The following is a 20,888-nucleotide window of genomic DNA, read 5'->3' on the forward strand; positions in this document are numbered from 1 at the left end:
TGTTTGATGGACATGACGCTGTGGCATTTTTTCAATCGATTGCCGCTTATAAAAAAGCACTTGAAAAGAAACTGTCGTCGTTTAAATTGTAATGAATTTTGTTCAAAAACAGCAAAATATTTTTTAATAATAATTGCTTAAATTTTTTGGCGCACTTTTGTCGTGGTTTAAATTGTAATGTATTTTGTTCAATAAATAGCAAATTGATTATTGTCGAAATAATTGCTAAAAATACTTAACCATTATTTTGACTACAATTAAAAATGTTTCTTTATTATGAACATATGGAATAAATGGCTAACCCAAGAAGATTTATATTTTGTTTTTAAGAAATTTTGTTAGCGGATTATTGCTATATTCTCGTTCTACGAGAGTCAAAAAACTCCGTTCTTCTTGACAAAAATATAAAGGGTTTAAAAGATAACAACAGCAGTAATTTGTAGAATGGCAAAAATATAATAGTACGAGGTTTTGTTCCGATATTTACGATAGTATTGAATATATTTTTATTCAAAATAGCTTAACGTTTTTTGTTTTGGTTTGGTTTGGTTTAAAACTTCATTCAGAACCTGCTATTAGTGGAATAAATTAGTGGTTTCAATTACACTTTACACTTTTTAGTTTACGATCATTTACAATATTTAAAAAATACAATTAAAATTAATAGAATATCGTAGCAACAGCTTGCGTCAGTCCGTTGTATTCATAGTGAAAGCCTAATATTTAGCTTATTAAGCAATCAACTTTTGATTTCTAACCAAAATTTTTCTTGACGGAAGATAATCAAAGGCCAAAATGACATTTCTCGCAAATTTTAGCTTAATATTTAGTATAATTAGTGGAAAAGTTAAAAGTTTGATAACTTTTTCTGCTAATTGAAAATGTCTACCACTAATTTTGAAGTTCCGAATGCTTACATTGAAATTAAAAAAAACAAACTTCTACGCTAATTGAAACCAGTAACTTATTTCACTAATTGCGAGTTTCTGAATGAAGCTTAACTGTCTACTATCTAACTGCAATTTTCGTCCAATTATAACAATTTCATTTCTCTCATATTTTTGGTGATACCATATCCCGCAATACACGTTATATGACTTATAGACGTAGTAGCATACAATTTTTGTTAAACCTGGACTTTCATGTAACAGTAGAAGATAGTAGATGACTACAGCCACACTTCTGAGTCCAAATCTCCACGAAAGAAGAACATGTAATAATTTATAAAATAAATAATGTAAGCACATACTTGGTTAATTAATGGACATCTGATATAGCCATAATATGCCAATTTTTCTCTCCTGGTTTTTGTTAATTATTTGTATATTAATCTTTGAACCAATTCACACCAAACCAGATAATGTTAAATTTCAAAATAAAATTTCAAATAATCTGTCGTAGCGTAAGAGCGAGTAAGAAAAATATAATATAATTTTTAATTTATATAGCATAATATATGAATGGTGTTAATATCAATTTAATATTCAAACAACATAAACAAAAGAAGCTAAACTCACCTTAGATGCCGGGACACTTGTGTAATGCTCTCACTCTATGATCACGCAATTTGCAATCTATAAAAATAAAATATACTTGAGCATCACTGGAAAACGCACATGATCACATCACCATAATCGAGTATATAAAATAGTTAAATATTTTAATATTGTTTCGTAGCTAAGCGACAAGGCGTCTGTCCCACACACAAAAGGGATAACCACAAAGCGACATAGTTTAATATTGTTGTTCCGCAGCTAAGAGACAAGGCGTCTGTCCCACGCACAAAAGGGATGGCCACAAAGCGACATAGCATAATATTGTTGTTCCGCAGCTAAGCGACAAGGCGTCTGTCCTACGCACAAAAGGGATGGCCACAAAGCGACATAGCTTAATATTGTTGTTCCGCAGCTAAGCGACAAGGCGTGTTTCCCATGCACAAAAGGGATGGCCACAAAGCGACATAGCTTAATATTGTTGTTCCGCAGCTAAGCGACAAGGCGTCTTTCCCACGCACAAAAGGGATGGCCACAAAGCGACATAGCATAATATTGTTGTTCCGCAGCTAAGCGACAAGGCGTCTTTCCCACGCATAAAAGGGATGGCCACAAAGCGACATAGCTTAATATTGTTGTTCCGCAGCTAAGCGACAAGGCGTCTTTCCCACGTACAAAAGGAATGGCCACAAAGCGACATAGCATAATATTGTTGTTCCGCAGCTAAGCGACAAGGGTTCTTTCCCACGCACAAAAGGGATGGCCACAAAGCGACATAGCTTAATAATGTTGTTAAACAATTTGGGTCATACGTAAAAATATAAAACACTCCAAAATAATAATACTAAATACCATTTGATAATTTGCTAGGTATTATAAATCACACCCAATATATATTAGTAAAACACTCTTTGATAAATAGCTGTCAATTACGTTTCTATAATAAATAACACTAAAACACTCTTTGATAAACATCTATCTTTTAACTAAACTATATTAAAATGCCCTTTGATAAATACTTGTCTACTATAAAACACACACACACACAAAAGTAATACTAAAATACCCTTCTCTATCTACTACTAAAGCTCAATAACTGTTAACTAAATAATATTAAGCTACTCCCATACAAATCCCAGTAATGCCCGTGAGTGAACAAAATACACTCACCTGTATAATACTTCATTCCTTCTATTCAGTCCCAGAAATATTTTCCACACAATTATAATCTGAATTTAATATTTTTTTTTTTGATAAATGTCGACGTCAGTATAATCATCAACAATGCAACGTCAAACGTCAAATAATCATCAACAATGCAAACCGCATCGTCTAGGAAACGACAATTTTATAATTTCTATTGTAATGCGGCCAACAAAAGTCAATTAGAGATTCAAATAAAATATTATTTCTTAAAATAACACAATTTAATATAAACAATTTTTTTAACGAAAAAAGACTCTTACAGTAGTAATTATTGTAATAAAATACTTACTTCTAGGTGTGATTGAAAAAGGGTTTTGTTATTTTGAGTGATTTATATATTTTATATAATCTTTATTAAAGCTTAACTATTGTGTTCTAAATTTATTTAGCATCGCCTTCTGATATGATATTCGTTAATTCCTAATAAATTTAAAATTATTTCCTCGGTGGTCACCGGTAATATTGATTGCCGAGAATATTTTAGTAAAATGTTTGAAAATTAATATTAAAATATATATTTGTAAATTAATACGTTGTTTATTTTAGCGCTAAAATATTCGCTGACCGCCCAGAAAAATTTTCGTTATTTTAATCGGCTGAATATACCGCAAATGGAATATTTTAGAAGCATATATTTTTATCCTCCCAAAATTCTCGCTTATAACGCATATATTTTATTTTAATAAATGTATTTGATAGTTAAATTTATCGTATTTATAATCACTTTTGACGCAGCATTATTGCTATATATTAATTTGTTAATTATTCTATATCCAAACAAAATTTTAAATTATTTAAAATAAATATAATTTTCGAAAATTTAGTTTCGTTTTAGTTTCATTCTGACTGATTAGTCTCATTTTGTAAAATTTATTTCTTAACATTAAACAATAAAGATGTAAAAAATGTCTATACCTATGTGGCGGATTCATTCTCCAAAAAAATCCTTTATGGGTATTTCGCCACTGCACTGCAAGAAAATTTACAAAATAAAATAGTTATTTTTTGTAAAACACTTCTGCGTTCAAACACTTCTGCGTTAAACCTAAATGGACACTGCTTGTCAGAAGTTTTGTTTACAGTTATACAAATTTGCCTAACAAAGAAAAAATTGTTTAACGTTTCAGAAAGTTTATTAGTTATTTCCGTCGTCGGAAGCAAAAAAAATACAAAGAACAATATCAAGTTGAACTTGATATAATGTCATTTTACATACATACATACAGCCGTTGCTCGCTGACGAGTATTCGACACACATAAAGAAGATGGTCACGCAAGGCGTTTTCTTTCATGAGCTTTTCTGTGACTGAAAAGCCCGATACGTGATGTTATCTGCCTACCGCACTCCGGACATTCAAAAATCTCATTGTTTTGTTGCCTCTTCTTACTTTTTGGTTGTCGCTGTTAACTGAGTTTACAACTCTTCCCCATTGAGTTCTATTGTGAGCTGCTTTTTCCCAATCATTCTGCATGTTAATCCCCTTTAACTTTTCGTGGAAAATGTCCTTGTACCTTTTCAGTTGTCCACCCGGCCTCCTCTTACCGTCTACAAGCTCACCGTAAAGCAGAGATTTTGGTATGCGGTTTTCTTGCATTCTGCATACGTGACCAGCCCATCTTAATCGGGATTTTGTAACCATGACTCTAATACTCTCGTAGTTAGCTTTTTCAAGGACCGATACGTTTGAGACATGATGTCTAAGGTGTCTCTGTTGCAACTTGTTTAATGCGTTCATGTCTCGGCGGTACAGCACCCAGGTTTCACTCCCGTATAACATGGTGGGGATTATAATTGCTCGGTACACTGCAAGTTTTGTTTTTGTACTCAAGTTATGATTGTAGAAAACCCTGTCTTTTAATTTCCAGAACGCTCTTGAGGCGCTCCTGTGCTGAATTTCAGAGTCAATATTGGCCTTTCCGAAATCAAACTACCAAGGTACTTGAATTCCGCCGCATATTCCAATAGTTCTTCTCCGATTTTTATAGCATTGTTGTGGTCTTCCGAGGGAGTGCACATGATTTTAGTTTTGTCGATGTTTAGCTTAAGGCCCAAAGCTTCGTATGCCCAGGTATGTGTTCAACATTTCTTGTAATTGTTGTATCGTGTTTGCAACTAGAGCGCAGTCGTCAGCGTATTCGAGTTCTGTGATGAATTTTGTACGTGTTTTTGCCATGAGTCTTTTTATGTTGAACAGACCGCCGTCGTATCTGTATGTAATGCCCAATCCTCTCTCCAGCAGTTTGCTGTCCACTATAACGGAGAGCGCTGCCATGAATATGTTGTATTCAACATATTCGCCTCTCCTATTGGAGAGGCGCTAAGACACATCTCTGCCTAACTCTGTATTAGGAATGGGTCGCTCAGTGATCCATGATGTGACACTCTTGACTTGTTGTTATGGAGGCTTTTACACACTGTAAGAAATTTGTTGGGTACTCATAATTGCCCAAAGCGCATCTCTGTTCACAGAGTCGAAGGCTTTTGTTAGATCGATGAATGCTAGATAAAGTTTAGACTGCTGCTCTTTTACTTTTTCCTGTAGTTGACGGATGGAAAATATGGAATCGACGGTGCCGCGGTTGGTACGAAAACCCGTTTGCGATTCTGGAAGGATTTTTTGTATATATGGGTTACAACCTAACCTACCCAATGGCCAATAGTGAAATTCCTCGGTAATTTCCGCAGTCTGATGCACTTCCTTTGTTCTTAAATATATTTACTATATTCGCGTTGCGAAAGTCCTGAGGTACCGCTCCGCTATCCCATACGACATCGAAGAGAGCCTTAAGATGACCAATAAGTTCTTTACTTGTACACTTATAGATTTCCGCCGGAATCGCGTCACAGCCAGCTGATTTGTTGTTTTTAAGCTGTTTTATGGAGGTCTTTATTTCCTGTTCCATTATTGGGATGTCTAATACATCGAGGCTCTTATACTGAGGTATTGTGTTTAGTGCTTCAATATTGGGGTTGTTTTCTTGGTTAAGGATATGGCTATAATATTCTTTCCAGCGATTTCTGATTTGTTCTTCCTCTTTTAGAAGTTCGCCATTTTGTGTCATGATTGGGCAGCTTACCTTCTTAGTTGGACCGTATACTTCTTTTACAGCCTCAAAGAATTTACGCTAATCGTGATGCGTGGCGTACTCTTGAATCTGATTGGCTTTTTGTGAGCACCAGCAAAGAATATTATAGTTTTAAGAACTCTCGTGTGGAAGCTTTAGTGATTTGTCATACGGTGGCGCTTTTGAACATAATCGAAGCCTGAAAATGCTAATATTTTAAATTTTGAGGACTACGCGCGGCGATATTTCGTACGGTGTTGCCAAACATATTTTATTTCTCGATATTTAAAGAAATATGTATTGATTATATATTTCGTATATTCGATAGTACATGAGGCATCCTAAGGCTATGAAAAAAATACGTAGCTATGAAAATAAAATTTTAGATTTATAATTTTAGTATTGAAAATACTTCTGGCCGCGTTTATATGGGACCCATCTTTGAAAAAACGACATGCTAGAAGCAACATGGGTTCAATAACCTGCCTGTCAACACGTACTTAAGTTGAATAGGGCAAGGTCGAGTCTGGACCGGCGGATAAAGAAAGCGATATTATTTTAAAAGGAAATATGTCAAGGCATGGTTGTTAGGTACAGTTTGGCTATTTAAATCTAACTATTTCCGCATGAGAAACAAGGGGCAAATTATACGAGAAAGAGCAGAATCACATAAATAATAAATTTAGATTAATAACCATATTTTTTATATGATTATAATTTTTTTAATTATCAACTTAGGACAAAGAATGGTTTCCACCGCCAACAGGCGTTAAAACAAATGAATCCAAGGCGTGGTCAAATATTTATTGGGATAAGTTGATAGTTTTTACCGTTTGAATATTGTATAATTCAATTACTATACACTAATTAATTAATTTTAAATGTATCTAAATAGGCACTTTAATAATTGAAAAATGGACATGAGCACTTCATAGAGTATACCAAATATGTAAAAAAATTCTAATAAAAAAACCACAAATGGCACATTAAAATCTGCATTATCTGAAATCAAACTATAGATACCTAAACGGCCAATCAGCCAGACAACAGTCACAAGACGCCGACATCGATAACGCGATGAGCAGTTTTTAATAATTATTCCGAGTTAATACTTCAAGTGGCATTCCTTCAAATAAATTTTAATTTAACTATTGTTAATACATATAGTCATATTAATGATTATAGCCTGTATGATTTCCAAAATAAAAAATCCAGCGTGTTTTTATCAGAATAATTATTAAATGATTAACTAGAAATAGTTAATATTTATTAACTTCGTAAGTGTTATTTTTTAATATAATTATGGATTTAATAATTAAATAATTATCTTAAATTTAAATTGTGGCAAACTTGTTATCATCATTTATATTTAAAATCTTAGGGAAGGCAATATAGATTTTAGGCAGAAAAACTCAAGGGAAGGACTGTGTAATTAGTAATTAAAGTTTTACATTTTTTTTACTTGCCATTTTTCTTGTTTTTCACGTTGCACGTTCACTCTTCGTTGTGTCACACACAATCTGAATTTCGGATATGATGCAGAACTGATAAATTAGACCAAATATATTAATTGCAAGGTATGCAAAGAAATATTTTTCTTAACTTTGCAAATACTTAAGGCATGCAATAATTTAAAAAAAATTGATTGAACGTGAGATTACTTCATAATTCTTGAAAGTCTTGGATGATAAAGATTTGAATTATTATGGGTCTGTTTTGTTTAAGAAGCTAACAAATAATTTCAAAAACTTAACTATCAAAATATAATGGTAGAAAATGTTTAAAAGTATGTATAGGTATAATATTCCATATTAATTGGACATACTGAATGTAAACTAGGAATACATAGTTGCTGCAGTCGATAATATATTTTGCTGTTTATTTTCCTCATAACAAAAAACCGTCAATGCCGCTACTCACATTATGGGCACCTTTTTATACTTAAATCTCTTAATGATGTTTAAAAATACATATGTAGGTACATACTATAAGTAGTGGTTGTCGTGGTTTTTTTATTAGGTATGATGAAAAGAAGCTGCAAACTAAATTATCGTTGGAGCCAACTATATTTTAATTTATTTTTATCTACAGTAACTATGCACGGTAAGGGTTCAAAATATGCCTATACTGTGAGGCAACTCAATTCGAGTATAAATTAACACTTACATTCCAAGTATCTTCTTGGTCTACCAGCACCCCGTTCATCCTTATTTCATCATTTCTATAAAAAAAATAGTATGATTTATAACTTTTAATTTTGTTGTACGGCAAATTTAAATTTATGGGCCCTCCATAAATTTACACCGTAAGTTCGAATATTAGTTAAACCTAGGAATACCCAGGTAATAGCCGGAAATATGCAAAAGAAGGGGTGAGTTTAGGTTAGATTAGAATTAGGTTTTAGTTGGTTTTGAATTAATAAAAATATAGACCTAATCTAAACTTAACCGAAACTGACCCACTTTTTGGTATATTTCGGGCTCCTATGTGGACAACTCTACGTTTAACCAATATTCGGGCTTTTACGGTAACATAATACTCATTCTGATTGGTTTAATCTGGCTCCATAACAAAACTGTGGGTTCGAAGTGCTATTGCAAATTAATGCAATTAATTCTATGTATACACTTTCATAAAAAGCCATCACGATAAAAATTAAATATTAAAATTATTTAACGTTGCGAACGGTTCACTTGTTCACTATACGTATCTGGAATATATTTGCGAATGGCGATCAGCGATACGATGGTGCGTCCAAACCTGGGGAGACGAGCGCGAGACATTCCAAATTCGCTGTGTGGACGAGTCTCGCGAGTCAACCCACGGAGCCTCGTTGCTATCCGTCCCCTGTCGGTTTTCCAACGGCCGATCAAAGAAAGCTCGAAAGTCTGGACGTGTTTTTGGTAGGCCCGCCCGTCTGCGAGATATTAGGTCTGATTTATAAATTTCGACCATTTAAAATTAAGTAATCTCAAATTTTCAAATCGTACACCGTATGTATTATCATTTTTTCTGATAGAATTTACAAATTCTATGTCACTGATAATTTTTACCCTACCGAAATCCAACATTTCTTTAAACAAATTGAATTATTACAACATCTATTAATTTTAGATATATAATATCAAAAAATGGCAAGACAATTACCGAATAGTACGTATGTATAATCCAATAATAAAATAAAAAATAGGGTATTCCCATTAGAAAATATGTTATATCCTCAACACTTTTTTGAATTACCCTGTATACTCTATAGTAATGTTAAAATGTGCTTCTTAACCTTACCAATAACTTTTTTATTTAACATTTTGTTCTAAAAACGTTAAAAAACGCATTATGTAAAAAACGTCGTGTAAGGGATAAAGGGAAAAACAGCCGAAAGGGGGAAAACCGACGATGAATACCATATTAAAGACCGAATATCATATTAAAGATACAAAAAATTATTACTGTATGCGTTATTATTTGGCCATCTTTTGGTATATTCAATTGCAATTTAATATGTGTTTGGCTTTCTTTCACTATGATCCCAAAATGGCGTAAAAATGGATAGAAAATGTGTCGCTCTCGTCTCGCTCTTATCTCGCTTTTGTCTTGCTCTCGTCTCGCGCTCGGCTCGTCAGGTCTGGACGCACCATAGACTGCCGGAGTGGTGACGTCACGAATGTCAAATTGCTTTCCAAACAAGGTTTAGTTCTTTATATTTCTATTGAGCTCTTCCAAATGACGTCACAAATTAATATAAAATGTAAAAAAACAGGTGATTGCCGACAACCGCCGACTTGTATCTTGTATTTTCAATACGCCTATGATGGTTGCGCATGTTGCAAAATCTGTGAATTTTTTTGTACCTTCTAATAAAAATTACTTCTATTCCAATAAAAAATTAACTAGTATGATTATGTGTTATCTGTGCTAGTATTAGGAAACTGGAGTAAATACGGAGAATATTAATTCGTTCTCTAAGATGAGCACTACTAAGTAATTTTTTAAAATTCGAACCATAAGGGGGTGTAATTAGATAAAGGGATGTAATTATACAAAAAAAAATCTGTACCTACTAGGAGTATGAACTTTCGCACAGATGTGGCGCATTTGAACATTTATAAGCGATTTTTGGAAATGTATAGCCTAAGGGTAGTGAAACTGGGGGGTGAAATTTTGTACAAAAAATGTTAGTTCTAGGAGTATGAAATTTTGTACAGAGTTTCCTTAAGTGACGAAAGTGAGTACCTAGAAGCTAATTTTTGACATTCGTCCCTTAGAAATAAGGGATGAAAATTTGTACAAAAGGTTAAAATCGGTTTTAGAAGTATGAATTTTGCAGACGTTCCTTATGTAACGTAATTTAGCATTAAGAAGCAATTTTTGGAAATTCGCCCTCTAAGGGTGGGAAATGAGGGGTGAATGTTCTGAAACAATTCTGTTGAAGGAATATGAAAATTTGCACAGAAGTTCCTTATGTAGCGTAATTGAATAATTAGAGTGATTTTTGGAATTCATTCCTTAAGGGGTAAAACTAGGGGTGAAAATTTGTATAATTTTTTATGTAAAATCCGTTCTAGGACTAGGAGTATGAAATTCTGTTCAGAGGTCCCTTAAATGATGAAAGTGAGTACCTAGATGCGAATTTTTGGCATGCATCCCCTAAAAAATAAGGGATGAAAATTTGTACAAAAATTTGTTAAAATCGGTTTTAGAAGTATGAATTTTGCAGACGTTCCTTATGTAACGTAATTTAGCACTAAGAAGCAATTTTTGGAAATTCGCCCTCTAAGGGTGTGAAATGAGGGGTTGGACGTTCTGGAACAATAAATTCTGTTCAAGGAATATGAGAATTTGCACAGAGGTTTATTATGTAGCGTAATTGAATAATTAGAACGATTTTTGGAATTCATTTCTTAAGGGGATAAAACTAAGGGTAAAAATTTGTGTAATTTTTATGTAAAATCCGTTCTAGGACTAGGAATATGCAATTTTGTACAGAGGTCTCTTAAGTGATGAAAGTGAGTACCCAGAAGAAAATTTTGGATATGCACCCCCTAAAAAATAAGCACTCCCTATAAAACAATTAAAATAAAAAAAAAATGTCTAAAAATAAAAAAAAAGTTGGGGTGGACCACTCTTATCACTTAGGGGTATAAAAAATAGATAACCTAGGAATAGGTTGTGACCAAACCAAACCAAACCAGACCTACTGAATATACATATAAAATTTTATCAAAATCGGTCTAGCCGTTTCGGAGATGGTAACAAAAAATTAAAAAAAACAACCCCTATTAAAATATAGGGGATGATGGTAGAACGGTGAAAATTTAGAGTTGTTTGTATTTTTTTAAGGCCAAATAAAAAAAATATTTTTTTTTCAAAAATAAAAAAAATGAGGGTAGCTACCCTTATCACTTAAGGGTATAAGAATAGATAACAACCTATTCTTAGACGTACTGAATATACATATAAAATTTTATCAAAATCGGTTAAGCTGTTTCGGAGATGGTAACAAAAAATCTTAAAAAACAACCCCTATTAAAAAATAGGGGATGATGGTAGAACGGTGAAAATTTAGGGTTGTTTGTATTTTTTAATGCCAAATAAAAAAAATTAAAATAATTTTTTTTTCAAAAAATAAAAAAATGGGGGTGGGCTACCCTCTCGGCTACCCTTATCACTTAAGGGTATAAGAATAGATAACAACCTATTCTTAAACGTACTGAATATACATATAAAATTTTATCAAAATCGGTTAAGCTGTTTCGAGATGGTAACAAAAATCTTAAAAACAACCCCTGTTAAAAAATAGGGGATGATGGTAGAACGGTGAAAATTTAGGGTTGTTTGTATTTTTTAATGCCAAATAAAAAGAATTAAAATATTTTTTTCAAAAATAAAAAAAATGGGGGTGGGCTACCCTTACCACTTAAGGGTATAAAAATAGACAACAAACTATTTTCAGACCTACTCAATATACATAATAAATGTCATCAAAATCGGCCAAGCCGTTTCGGAGATGGTATCAAAAAAACAACCCCTATTAGAAAATAGGGGATGATGGTAGAACGGTGAAAATTTAGAGTTGTTTGTATTTTTAAGGCCAAATAAAAAAAAAATATTTTTTTTCCAAAAATAAAAAAATGAGGGTGGGCTACCCTCTCGGCTACCCTTATCACTTAAGGGTATAAGAATAGATAACAACCTATTCTTAGACGTACTGAATATACAAATAAAATTTTATCAAAATCGGTTAAGCCGTTTCGGAGATGGTAACAAAAAATCTTAAAAAACAACCCCTGTTAAAAAAATAGGGATGATGGTAGAACGGTGAAAATTTAGGGTTGTTTTGTATTTTTTAATGACAAATAAAAAAATTAAAATATTTTTTTTTTCAAAAATAAAAAAATGGGGTGGGCTACCCTTATCACTTAAGGGTATAAAAACAGATAACAACGTATTCTCAGACCTACTGAATATACATATAAAATTTCATCAAAATCGATCAAGCCGTTTCGGAGATGGTAACAAAAATTAAAAACATCCCCTATTAAAAAATAGGGGGATGATGGTAGAACAGGTGAAAACTTAGGGTTGTTTGTATTTTTAATGCCAAATAAAAAAAAATAAAAATATTTTTTTAAAAAAAAAAAATGGGGGTGGGCTACCCTTATCACTTAAGGGTATAAAAAATATATAACAACCTGTTTTCATACCTACTCAATATACTTATAAAATTTCATCAAAATCGGCTAAGCCGTTTCGAGATGGCAACAAAAAAAAATAAAAAAACAACCCCTATTAAAAATAGGGATGATAGCAGAACGGTGAAAATTTAGGGTTGTTTGTATTTCTTAATGCCAAATAAAAAATAAAAAACATTTTTTCTTTTCAAAAACTAAAAAAATGAGGGTGGGTTACCCTCTCGGCTACCCTTATCAGTTAAGGGTATAAAAATAGATAACAACTTATTCTTAGACATACTGAATATACATATAAAATTTTATCAAAATCGGTTAAGCCGTTTCGGAGATGGTAACAAAAAATTAAAAAAACAACCCCTATTAAAAAATAGGGGATGAAAGTAGAACGGTGAAAATTTCGAGTTGTTTGTATTTTTTAAGGCCAAATAAAAAAAATATTTTTTTTTTCCAAAAATAAAAAAATGAGGGTGGGCTACCCTCTCGGCTACCCTTATCACTTAAGGGTATAAGAATAGATAACAACCTATTCTTAGACGTACTGAATATACATATAAAATTTTATCAAAATCGGTTAAGCCGTTTCGGAGATGGTAACAAAAAATTAAAAAAACAACCCCTATTAAAAAATAGGGGATGAAAGTAGAACGGTGAAAATTTAGTGTTGTTTGTATTTTTTAATGCCAAATAAAAAAAAATTAAAATATTTTTTTTTCACAAAATAAAAAAATGGGGGTGGACTACCCTTATCATTTAAGGGTATAAAAAATATATAACTACCTATTCTCAGACCTACTGAATATACATATAAAATTTCATCAAAATCGGTTAAGCCGTTTCGGAGGAGTACGGTAACCAAAACTGTAACACGGGAATTATATAAGATAATATTATATGTAAACTGCGGAGTGCGGAGAACGGAAAGACTGATTATAGCAATAGATAAAATTTAAAACTATAATTTAAAACTATTCAAGAAAGTACACACAAAACAAGGCAACGCCGCGCGTCTATTCGTTCAATTCCGAGCAAAATAGCGAGGCTCCACGAAGTTGGGGCCTCGCTCGCCAAAGCGAGGCCCCATCGACAGGTCAGATTTTCATGCGAGACGAGACTTCTAGGGTATTAAGATATTCTTTGGCACCAGTTATCCTTTACTTGGCGCAGTTCTCTTCGAAACGTGTTGTTGACTGCTTTAAAGTTGTCTACCTCTATGCTTTTGTTCCAACAAAGCGGATGCGGTTGATTTTCGTTAAACCAGTTTGGTTGTTTCTTTTTGTTCGACTTTCCCAGTACTGCTTCGATGGTTTTATGAATCGCATCCCTTAATTGTGTCCTGCCTTGTTCAGCAAGATTGAGATTGAAGTTATCGGTGGAAGTGATTCTTTGATGGCTTCCCGGAGGGCGTCGGCGGTATTGTTGTTCTCTAGACCCCGTACGTTCAATCTGGTCATGTTGTTTTACTTTTTACAGTGTGGATGTTTGGGTTTTAATTGGATTTTCATTTTTGAAATTAAAAGTCGGTGGTCAGTGCCGCATTCGGCATCTATTTTGGCTTTTGTTAGCCTAACATCTTTGAGATGCGTCCTTCGGACGATTATGAGATCAAATTGATGCCAATGGCCTGATCTAGGGTGTTTCCAGGTACCTTTAAACTTGTCCTTCAACATGAACCACGTATTGGTGATGCAAAGATTATACTCTGCGTATGTTGTTAATAAGCGTTCACCATTGTTATTTACGTTTCCCATTCCATGTTTTCTTTTTTTTTTGGTAAAATTTATCCTTATCCTCAATTTTAGCGTCAAGGGTGGGAGCTTACGCACTAATGATGTTGACGTAAGTTTTGTCTGATATGGGGTACCTTAGGGTCATAAGACGTTCAGAGACACCAATAGGTACTTCTGTCAATTTGGTGGCAATTTCGTTTTTGATCGCAATGCCTACGCCATGAATTCTCCTGTGTGTTGCGGGGTGACCTTTCTAAAAGAAGGTATAATGCTCCTCAGTGAGACTGCCTTCATCCGCAAAGCATGTTTCGCTTAGAGCGGCAACATCTATATTTAATCGGTGGAGGTCCTGTGAGACCAGTGCTGTTCTTCTCTCTGGTCGATTTGAATTTATCTTGTCCAGTAGAGTGCGGACGTTCCACTTCGCAAACGTGAAACATTGATGTTTTCTGTTTCTCCGATGATACGCTCGAATAGGCACCCCCACCAGGAGATCCGATTGAGGGGGTATTTTACCTCCGGACGATAATTTTGCCCCACTCGAATGTTCCATCATTGCTGTGTGTAAGCTGCTTGAAAAGGTTTAACTGTGGCGGTTACGCTGCCGCACAGTTTTAGCTGCAACTGGAGCACGGGATGGCTATGGCACAGTGAGGACCGCGACGATAGTTCCCTTGTACTACGTTCTCGGCCGGCTAGGTGTAGTTTACTACTCCTTTTCCCTAGAAGATGGTAGGTCTGAGGGTTGTATAAGGTTATACCGCCTATACTCGGACGTCAGCGCCTCGTTTGTGTAAACAGGGTACACCACGTGAAGGTGAGGTTCACTTTTGGGTAAGCTAGGCTATATGTATCGCTTCAATACCCCTTGCACCCCATGTCATTTTAACAGAACGTCAACAGTTTCTTGTAGACGTATCTGTTTTAAAAAAGTAAAGTGTTCTCGAATAGTTGAATTTAAATATTTTAAATAGTTTTTTTCTTTATTCTTTGTATTTTTTTGCTTCCGACGACGGAAAGAGATAAACTTTCCGAAACGTTAAGCATTTTTTTCTATGTTAGGCAAATTTGTATAACTGTAAACACAACTTCTGACAAGCAGTGTCCGTTTAGGTTTAACGCAGAAGTGTTTACAAAAAATAACTATTTTATTTTGTAGATTTTCGTGCAGTGCAGTGGCGAAATACACTTAAAGGATTTTTTTGAAGAAATAAAGATGTATATAATAAATAGAAACACAGTTGATGTAAATTTAATAAAATTACTGTTGGATAATCAAAAGCTAGACGCTTAAATTACCTCGAAAAGCTAGAAATATTAAAATCTGTTAAAAACGATAATATTATAAACAAGGATTCTTAAACATATTTTTTATTGTCTCTGTTGTAAACTCTTCAAGCCCATTAAAGAAGAAGCAAAAAGACTCAAATTCCGATTTTTTTTAAATTTTCTTCTTCTTTTTTAGGGTTCCGTACCCAAAGGGTAAAAATGGGAACCCTATTACTAAGACTTCGCTGTCCGTCCGTCCGTCTATCACAAAGGTCTATTTTATGAACCGTTATAGCTAGACAGTTGAAATTTTCACAGATAATGTAGATATCTATGTTGCCGCTATAAGAACAAATACTAAAAACAGAATTAAATAAATGTTTATAAATAAAAAAGTACTTTCACTAAACATTATCTGTTAAGTAAGAATTTTACATAGAATCTTTCAAGTTCTCGGTGGCCGCGTGGTTAAAGCGTTAGGACTCTACGCTGCTATGACGTTGGAGCCGTAGTAAGTAGTAGTGGGAACTATCGAATGAATACTATCGAAACATTCGATAGTTGCAATTCATTCGAATAATTCGATAGCTAGTAAAAAACATTCGTTGAAAACTATTCGAATAAAAATTATCGAATAGATGCGTCATCTGCCTTGAAATATTGTATTCTAGTAATTCGGCAGCAAAAACCATTCATTTATAAAATTCATTCATTTATGAAATTCATTTATTCGTCAGTATCGATTATAATAAAATATTAACTGGATTTTAGTTGTCGCCCGACGTAGGTTTCTTTCCGAGAAACCCGACAGCGGTCGGTGGCATGCTAGAAAGAAGCCGGCATCTTTGATTTTTTGCGGAGTCATATAAAGATAAGGACACATTACTTGTTTTTTATTGAGGTGCTAGTATTTACACAGAAAATACTTTTATGAAGGGCGCTTTTGCCATATATTGGTATCCATAGCAAAGAATATTATTGTTTGGCTTTAGTTAGTTAGGGATAGTATGTCTATATATTTTGTATTTTTTTTATTAATATTCTGTTGTTAGGTTAGGTTAGATAATAAAATATTTTGGATGTAGGAAAATGATTTTTAATGTTTTTAAACAAAGACTGGTTTAATAAAAATAATAATAACAGTAATAATTTGTTATACTTACCGTACGATCGAGAAAAAAGGGCTTCAGCGATGGCTATGGAATGAAGATCGCTGTCATTTTATATGTAAATTTATATGGGAAACGTCATCAATGTTCATTTCCCAGCCAACTGGACGCCATTTTTTTTCGATCATACGGTATTAACAACAAAATTTAAAATAATTTAATATAAACATTTTTTTACGTAGTAGCAAAATATAAACAACAAATTAGATGTCAAAATTATTTATATTAGATTATATTTAAAAATAATATAGTCTTTAAAATTTTTGGCATCGTCTAATAATTACAGAGCTAATTTGTTATATTAACAACAAACTTTAAAATCATGAAATATAAACATTTATTAATTTTCTAAGCATGCAGTGTAATGGAAGGAAAATATAAATGAAAAATTAGAAATCAAAATTATTTATATTAGGTACTTTTATATTATTATTTAAAATAATATTTACTTTTACTGGCATTTACTTTAAAAATAAATGAAATATTTCTTCGCAAAAACTACATGTAAGAGAATTAGCATAAACAAAATATGTACAAACATCGTTAACTCTTTTTTTTTTAAATTGGCACGTGTAAAACTTCAAGTTCATTCTACTCTCTAAAAAATTGCTACTTTTCAAAATTTCCCATTAAAAAATAGACCATATATACCATATAAAATAAAAATAATTGAAAGATTCGTAACCAATTGGCACGGTCACAAAAATTTCGGAAAAATTTTGACATTGCACGCTAACACAATCGTCAATTAAAAAACTACTATTTTAGTATTTTAAATATTTTAATAAACGCAAAAATAGCACAGTATTTATAAGGTGAAGTTATAAAAATTTGAAGAACTAATAATGCACTGACGCACAAAAATCAAACTAATACTAAATTTCATTTTTCATTTATCAAAAGCATTCGATAGTCGTGGCTCAACCATAACCATTTAGTCGCACAGCGAGGTTGTCACATATGCTTTAGTATACAAATGAATGAATGATTTTATTCGAATAAAACCATTCGATAGTTGAAATCATTCATTCAGTAACCATTCGATAGTCTAATTCATTCGATAGTTCCCATCGCTAGTAGTAAGGCAGTTTCGAATCCTAGTCAAGGTGACTTTTTTTTAATCGTTTTTTTTTAATTTTTACATATATTTATTTTTACTTTTTACATATTTATTATTGATTAATACAATTTTTAGTAATGTGTTTCTTCATTTTTTTAATTACTTATACGCGCATTCAGAATTTCAGCTAAATAGTAAAAAAGTTTATAATAATACAGTGGTCTAATGTTGTATAGATAATGAATGGTACGGAACCCTTCGTGCGCGAGTCCGACTCGCACTTGACCAATTTATTTTTTCTATTTTAATTTAGAAATCAGATCTGTTCGAGGAAAATGAACACCTTAAAATTCCTTAAATCCATCTCATAGCAAATACAGATCGTTATAGTGTAGTCAGGCGGTTAGCTTTAAGAAACTCTTTTAAAAGGCTTAACAAGCCAATCTATTATGTAAAGATAAAATTACTTTCATTATTTAACCTTGTATAGGCTGCTGGTCACTAAATCAACCACTTTAATTTAACCAAGTAAACAGTCGCGCAGTTTGTTTGCTATGATTATTTCTATGTTCGCTTTTGCCATTTAATTAACCATATCTATACGTTGGCCAAATTGGCACGAAAAGTTAACGTAAGCGGTTGAATATTCGACCAGTGAACATTGGTGACACTGAGTTTAATTAAGTAAGAATTTTCTATTCAAATTTCGTGTAATAAAAATTTAAAAATATAGAAAAAACTGTATCTGTGACATTATTTCTTTTTATTTAGTACACCAAATTTACGACTAGGATGATATTTTCTAAAATCGTTAACATATATTGTATATTTTCGATCATTTCTGATAGGATGCGAGTTTCTGGAAAAACAAAATTTGATTTACTTGATCTGGGCATATTTTTGAGTAGAGAGGTAACAGAAATTATCGAAATGAACTTATTCTTTTTTCTTACATTGGATGATACATACAGTTTATACATTATATACATTAGGCCATTACATATTATCTATTTGCTCTAACAGTCTCTGGTTGAAAAATCGACCACTACCCCTCACTCTAACTTTTTGAAAAATGTTATTAAGATATGCTCCCTTTGTGCTAGTTTATATATTTTTGAAGTCAATTTGATCAGACTAAAAAATAATCTGTACTTCCCTATAAAGGTTTAATATTAAAAACATCTAAAAGCATGTTTTATTAAAATACTAATGTTTTAACCATATTTCACAAAAAAACAACCACAGACTCAGTACTATTTATTAATTACAATATTACTTTTTATAATAGTACTCGACATTCAAATGTAAAAGTACGAGATTGGATAATATGTATCTTCTAATTAAAATTAAATATTCTGTTCCGAAAATATACCGAAAATGAACGGACTATAACCGAAACGCAATTCTTTTTTTTCACGAACGAAAAGGGCTTGACTCCTGAATAATTATGGCGGGTTTGCAGCTTTGTACCAACTAAACGGCTGCAACACGACAGGCATTGTTTACATAATGCCGGCCTTAATGACGTGAATTGAAACCCACAAATTTATCGTTTGCTGGTCCGGCTCTACGTTCATTATGGCGTGTTTGAGGAGAAGTGAACCGAAAACTTGTCGCTGGCGATACGTGGTTGAAAATACGAATGGAAGGAAGCACATGCAAAGTTGACACTTCTAATTTACTTTCCTTTATGATGTACCTGTATTTCGAACAGTGAGCTATGACTAATATTGTGGGCACTAATAGAGCTTAAAATTACTGATATATTTATCTAATTTTTTAGTGTTTAGATATGTATTGTAAATTAGTTTTACATTTATTTGCACATGTAAAAAATTTAATAATAAATTTAACTTTTTGAAGGCATTGTAAAATAAAAAAAAGTTTTCTTATAAAATCTAGATTATAAAATAAAACAGTGCTTGTTTGTATATTATGGCTTATTTCTGGAAGTACGTTTAAAGTGGTACATCTTGGCAACGTAGGCCTTTTTTATTCAGTTATATTATATCTGCTAAATTAGGTTAGGTTGCTATGATTTGGGATCCTGTTTGTATCCTGAAAATATGAGCTTACATAGATAGTCCTTTGAGCTAGATAGGAGCTCGTGGGTGGAAAGTAGCGTATAATGGTCTGGAGAAAGTAAGAGCTCACGTTGAGGAATATGGCCTAGCGATGAGAACACTGAGAAGATCTGTAACAGATTCTTGTTGTGAAAAAGGATTGGTGGTAATAATAGGAAATCGGTATATTGGTGGAACAATGCGATTGCCGAACTGAGAAGAAACGTTTTTTCAAACGTTGCATTCGTTTGAGATGATTGATGCGAAGAGGCAGAATAAAAGACTGGGGACTCATGTGGCCGTCACTAACTTGGGTGAAGAGTATAAAGGGGCAAAATAGAAACTCAAGGAGGAGATTGCAAGAGCCAAAATGTTAATGGGAACTGTGCAAACTTTGCGACGAACTGAACGCGGATGTGTGGGGAAGGGCATACAGAATAGTCACCAGGAAGTTTATGAATAGGGCTAGAGTTCCTATCCCGGTAGATGAAGTCAGATAACAAGTGAGGGCCCCTTTTCCCAACGAGGCCAGACATTGAATGGGGTATTTTTTTTTTAGAATTTAGAATGAGTGGGAGGGGGGTTAATCACTTCGACCTTACAGATCCATTGTGTCCCCCTTTCTTGAATCATAACTCATCATACAGTCCCAGGGCTTTGACAAAAGCCAGTATCTGGGACGGTTTTATAGAGGGTAGTTCTCCATCTCCAATATCAGTCGTACCAAAATTCATGGCACGAATGGTTGTCGTCTCGGCGCACTCAGTGATGAGGTGTACTGGTGTTTCACCATCTTCCCCACAGAATCTGCATTCGCCGTTTCTTCTTAGTTTCAATCTACTGAGGTGTTCATTGAGGAGATAGTGTCCTGTTAAAAACCCCGTGACAATCCGAAGATTGTTCTTACTCAGACCTAGGAAGATCTGTGATTTTTATTGATCATAAGCCCTCAGAAACTTCTTCGAGTGTCCTAGACCATTGCAAGATTTCCATTCCAGGTTGCGGATGGAATCTTCCAAGTTCTTGAGTTCCTCCTTGAGTTGGTTACCACTTGGAAAGCAGAACGGTTCTGGTCCAGTTAGTGGAGTGTTCGCTCCTTTTCTACCTAGATTATTTGCTTTTTCATTGCCTTTTATCCCTTGG

The 20,888-nt window shown here is 33.3% G+C and overlaps 1 protein-coding gene and 1 long non-coding RNA gene across 2 annotated transcripts in view; one reads left to right on the forward strand and one right to left on the reverse strand.

Moving 5' to 3' along the window:
- LOC115889785 (suppressor of lurcher protein 1) overlaps positions 1-20,888 on the forward strand; it is a 246,276-nt gene that overhangs the window by 17,461 nt on the left and 207,927 nt on the right.
- On the reverse strand, positions 1,441-2,740 carry LOC115889794. Its single transcript, XR_004051507.1, has 2 exons — positions 2,664-2,740; positions 1,441-1,574 (listed from the first exon to the last, which is right to left on the reverse strand). It is a non-coding gene; the product is annotated as an uncharacterized LOC115889794 (long non-coding RNA).

Source organism: Sitophilus oryzae, unplaced genomic scaffold (genome assembly GCF_002938485.1).
Source record: "Sitophilus oryzae breed Bouriz unplaced genomic scaffold, Soryzae_2.0 scaffold_1177_pilon_pilon, whole genome shotgun sequence".
NCBI lineage: Eukaryota > Metazoa > Arthropoda > Insecta > Coleoptera > Curculionidae > Sitophilus > Sitophilus oryzae.